This window comes from Microcebus murinus, chromosome 9, assembly GCF_040939455.1.
Source record: "Microcebus murinus isolate Inina chromosome 9, M.murinus_Inina_mat1.0, whole genome shotgun sequence".
Lineage (NCBI taxonomy): Eukaryota > Metazoa > Chordata > Mammalia > Primates > Cheirogaleidae > Microcebus > Microcebus murinus.
This window is the reverse complement of record NC_134112.1, coordinates 9,960,542-9,966,541: the sequence shown is the minus strand read 5'-3', so window position 1 is coordinate 9,966,541 and position 6,000 is coordinate 9,960,542.

Here is a 6,000-nt window from a genome sequence, read left to right as displayed (position 1 = left end):
GAGGGCTTTATAGTTATTTTCTACACGCAGCTTCAAGCAAACCAGAACAATGTTGTAAGTGCCGCTGCACATCTGCGGGCGGGCAGCAGACCCCCTCGTGTATCGTGAAGCTCTTTGCACTGACCTGGACTTGGGGTCAGAATGATCTGGGTTCAGATTCCAGCTGTGCCACCAAGTGGAACTGCGTGGCCTTGGGCTTGGGCTATCTAACATCTCTGAATCTGAATTTCTTTACCTGTAAAATGAGGCTGGTATTTATTTCCCAGGTTTATTCAGGTTATTAAATGAGATAAATCCACATAAGGCACCAACTTGGTGGGTTTTCAAAGAAATGTTTAGCAATCTTCTCTATCGATAGGGAAACAACAAACAAACAAACTCTAAGTCTTGGAGTTAAACAAACAGACTAGATTCTCAGCTCTTTCCCATTTTAGACATGTGACCCTGGGATGTACAATCATATTCCTGTGCCTGAATTTCTTCGTCTATAAAATGAAGCTAATTATTGCCTTCCTGCTGCAGAGACAGAAGATTGAGAGGACCCTGAGTCTCTACAGAGCACCCAGCACAGACTGTGGCCTGGGCACTGCCTGGGCTGGTTAGGTCAGCCCTCTAGAATACTTTCAGTGATGGGAGACTCACTTTCTCAGTTTCTTTAAAGCTAAAAGTGATTGTCCAGATATTATTTAGTCCAGCCCACCTCTTTTTACACAGAATATATTTAATTCCATCATATAAACTAGGAACAACTTTACCAACAGAAAATGTGAACACAAGCTACATACAATAAAAGATCAAGCACACATATACATGGAAAAATCATGCCAATTAAATAAATATACTCGGAATTTCCATTAATATTAATATGCTATTCTTTGATTTTAAAACTTAAGATTGGCAAGACAATCACCTAGCTTGTTTTTTTCTGTTATTTAGAAGATTATTATTCGATTTTATCATGTAATACATTCATCCAGTAATGAAACATCTGTGAAAAAAGTGTGGGAACCACCATCCATGACCAACCTTAATTTCATCTGTCCATAAAGTGAATTATTTCTATTATACACAAATGCAGACAGTTGAAGATAGAAAGGAATACAACTCAAAAGCAAAAGGTCCTAATTACAGAAAGAATTTAAAAAGAAACAGTCTTATTCTCAAAAGTACACACTAAACCCAGACTAGACTATTGCCAAAGAACTAATCTTTGTAATCTACATTAACATGTCACACAACATTCCTAACTGTACAAACTAACAACATTTGCAGAGGCTAGTTCCTAAAAGTCCCCCAAACAGGAAACATCAGGAACAAAGGACTCTTAATAAAGAGCAGGTGGAGGAGAGCAGGCAGGCCTGCATCTTCTCTGAAGTGAGGACCACTTAAGGAGCTGTTTGAACTGGGCTTCCCTGAAGAATCTGAGCCAAATGGGAAGAAACTAGCCTAACCTCCACTGTTGAGATTTTAGCTGTATAGTGGCTTTATGATTTCAGAGTTCACTTACAGAATTAAATGATTTAAAAAAATTTAAAGGAAGCTTTTGTATAATCATAAACTGGAGGTGAGATTCACAAATTCTTGCAAAATCTGACTTCCCAAGTGTCACCTTAACAGGAAACCAGGCCATGCCACCAGGGAGGAATGTCTCAGCTACTCTTTAGGGAGCTCACCCCTTTGCTCTCGAGACCAACTCTTGAAGGGAGGGCCCGTTCTGTACAGATGTGGCCATGGAGCTCATGGGGCTCTTGTATCACATGTAAAGTACAGTAGATCTCTGGCAGGCCAAAAGTTCATAGTCTTAGTTTCACTATTTTCATGTAACCACTTCAAAGTTCTACAACATACACAGTAATTGAGTTTTCTAGGTGCATCATTTGAATCTTGGGTGCTTGTAGCTAGGAGATAAGATGAACACAGCTAATTGCCAGGCACTCCTATTTTAACATAGCTATTTTTTCTGTATTAGTTTACACATTACCAGTAAGTTTTTGAAGGTTTCATGAAACTATAAACTATGATACTTTCCAATTTGGGGATACAGAAGATATCCTCATATAGCTCTCCAAAATGTCATGCATGGGTCTACTCTCAGCATTCTAATAGATTCACACATTACTTTATCAGCCCTGATTCTTAACATTGGACCTTGGTATTTCTGCAGTAGTCTTAGTTCTAAGTGACTGGCTTGGGAGTCACGGTTTTCACATTTTGCATTTTGAATTTATTCTGCCCACATTCTTACTGTGCCTCTGGTAATAAAGTCTCTGCTTAGAAATGCTGACTGAAAAACAAAGTGCTTTCAGGGGGTCTTGGGGCTTTCTGGGTAACCGGCAATGTGCTAAGTGTCTTGAGTGCATTCTCATTCAGAGATCAGAATATGTGAGATGGCTTTTATTATCTCTACTTTTGGGATGAAGACGGAAGCTTGAAGTGGTGAAGCCACACAGTCAGGGATGGCCAAGAAAGATTTGAACTCAGGTGGGCTAGACTCCAGAATGATCTATCACTGTCAAGAATTATAAAACCCAACTCTCTCCTGCTCTCAACTTGTACCAAGTCACAAATCTTTATCCCTTAGGGGCCTGAAGCTTGCAACCTGTACATATTCTTCTATTTGTTTTCTATTGCTGCTGTAACAAATTACCAAAACTTAGTGGCTTTTTTTTTTTTGAGACAGAGTCTCGCTTTGTTGCCCAGGCTAGAGTGAGTGCCGTGGTGTCAGCCTAGCTCACAGCAACCTCCAACTCCTGGGCTCAAGTGATCCTCCTGCCTCAGCCTCCCAAGTAGCTGGGACTACAGGCATGCGCCACCATGCCCGGCTAATTTTTTCTATATATATTAGTTGGCCAATTAATTTCTTTCTATTTATAGTAGAGACGGGCTCTCGCTCTTGCTCAGGCTGGTTTCGAACTCCTGACCTTGAGTGATCCGCCCGCCTCGGCCTCCCAGAGTGCTAGGATTACAGGCGTGAGCCATCGCACCCGGCCCAAAACTTAGTGGCTTTAAACAGTTTCTGTAGATCAGAAGTCTGACATAGCATGGCTGATTTTACACTCAGGGTCCCACTGGCTAAAACCAAGGTATCTGCTAAGGCCACAGCTCTCATCTGTGCCTCAGGGTCCTCTTCCAAGCTCACTGGTTGTTGGCAGGATTCATTTCTTTATCTGGCTTTCCCTGGGGACCCTCTATCGTCAAGCCAGCGATGGCAACTTTAGTCCTTCAAATTCGACTCCTGCTGCTTCTTCCATTTTTAAGGGTTCATGTGATTACCACTGGGCACGCTCCCAGATAATCCAGGATAATATTCCTATTTTAGAAACTTTGGTTACATCTGCAAAGTCTCTTTTACCCCATAATGTAATACATTCACAAGCCTAACACAAATCCTGCCTAGCATCTCCTCCTGCAATCTCTCTTGTACATCTACAGCTCTCAAGGCAAAATGCTCTCTCCCTTTAAAAATGTTTTGCAGTACTCTGCCTGCTGCCAAGTGTCCAAATTTAACACCATGAATTTGTACTTTAACAAATGCTAGTTAACTGGTAGATTGTGGAAAAACTTATTTTTACCAGGGATGGGAGTGGGGTAGTCTTCCACTTTTATACATTTCAAGTTACCCCACTCAAGATTCCCTTATGAAATAAAAACTGAGAAATGGACACTAATTATACCCCTTCAATCCCTATATTCTTACCCTTTCCAGTGCCTGGAGGTCCCCAGACTTGCTAAGTCTTCACTCAGGATGGTAGACACTATAGCAACATGGTTTATCCAAAAGGACAAGCAGAAATAGGACACTTTACACATCAGAATGCTAGTATGCACAAAAATGTGCTCTGAAATTACTTTAACCAAATCTCCTCCTAAGCAGATCAAGAATCTTGCTTAAAATCAGATTCAGACATATAAAAGGAAATGTCCTTGTTCAGCACATTCAGCCTGTTCCTTGGTCCCTTGGTTCAGCTTAGTACACATCCCAGAATCTTATTTCAGATCACCAAATCTTATTTAGATCACCAAAACCTCGAAGAAGTCACCTACATACAATGACATCATCTGATTTAACAAGACCTAACAGGACAAATCGAGGGTAAAAATAGTAGGCAAATAAGGGCCATCACATAAATGACTTATGTGATAAAATACAAGTAAAATGTTAATTGTAGAATCTAGGTAGTGGGTGTAAGAATTATTTACTGTATCACTATTTTAACTTTTTTGCATATTTGAAATTTTTCATAAAAAATTGTCAGAAAAGAACCATCACAATAAATTCAACCACAGATAGGCACCAAAGCTAGTGTCACATTTCTCACTCCTTTAGATGTCAGCTGTCTTTAACGGGGAAAAAAAGGAGTCAGATACTCTTCGGGCCCTTGGTCATAACTTCTCATATAAATGCCATTCTTCCTTCCCAAGACCTTATTCCTGTTGTTTCCCTACTGGACTCTGCCTAACTACAACCATTCTACCAGTCCAAGTTCTACCTTCTATTAAAAAAAAAATGACATCTGCCGAGTGCTATTGCACTTGTCTGTGCAGTACTATCTAAAGTACAGGTGTGGAATGATTTTAAACCTTTTTTAGGTGTTATAGTAGTTGACTGTTTTTTCTAATTATAAAAATTTTTTAAAGAAATGCTATCTCTTAAAGATACATATTAAGATATTATAGATGAAATTATATGGCCAGGACATGCTTTAAAGTAACTCAATGGGAAGAAGGGGTTGGGTACAAACGAAACGAGATTAATACTAACAGTGGGAACTAAGCTGAGTACAGTTGTTCTACTTTTCTATTAGAAAACAAAAGTACAATCCTGGGAACACAGTATGTAGTCAAGTAACTATTAAAATGAATTAGCTATTTGAAGGAATTATCTAGAAAACTTTAGTAAAATTATCCTTATTCAAGTGATTCATTCAAAAGAATATTATTTTGCCTTCTTTTCTATTGCTACTTTCATTTCTGAAAACTATTAAAATCTCACAGAGGGACAAACCGTGGCCTCTCAATATAGAAACTTCAAAATATGTGTCCAGAGAATTCAATGTTTCTATTTTATCCTACCCTGTGAATTGATGGGCAAAAGTTCTTTCTAGAATTCCAGCTAATAGATGCAGGAGGAATGACAGGATATCACCGGTTGGCAACCCCTAATGGAATTCCAGATCTGGGGAAGTACCATGAATGGTGGCTAAAACTTTTAGGGGAAAAGCTGATCAAGAACTTTATAATTAATGGATGGCATGGGCTGGCAGCATCCAAACTCACCATCTATCTTTTTTTTTTTTTTTGAGACAGAGTCTCACTTTGTTGCCCAGGCTAGAGTGAGTGCTGTGGCGTCAGCCTACCTCACAGCAACCTCAAACTCCTGGGCTCAAGCAATCCTGCTGCCTCAGCCTCCCCAGTAGCTGGGACTACAGGCATGCACCACCATGCTCGGCTAATTTTTTCTATATATATTAGTTGGCCAATTAATTTCTTTCTACTTATAGTAGAGACGGGGTCTCACCCTTGCTCAGGCTGGTTTAGAACTCCTGACCTCGAGCAATCCGCCCACCTCGGCCTCCCAGAGTGCTAGGATTACAGGCGTGAACCATGGCGCCTGGCCAATCAATCTTAACATTACTAGATGAGAGACAGGCATTATGTGCCCTCGGATGTGATACAATAGAAGTACATAATATCATCTATGAATTATTTTTGTGAAAAAGCAAAACAAAAAAGCCCTTAAGATCTCGCTGTCAGTTTATAAGAAACACAGGAGACAGAAAAATTTTAAATGTCACTATTAGGATGCATTGAGTAAAATCCACACTGAGGGATAAGTGTGTAGGACAAACAACTGAGTTTCTTAAAAAATTGCAAGAAAAATAAAGAGGGAAGGGAAATTTATAGATTAAAAAGAACTATAAGAGACATTTAAATGCAAGATGTATTTTGTCTCATTCAAATGAACCAACTATAAAAAAAATTATGAGACAATCAGGGAAA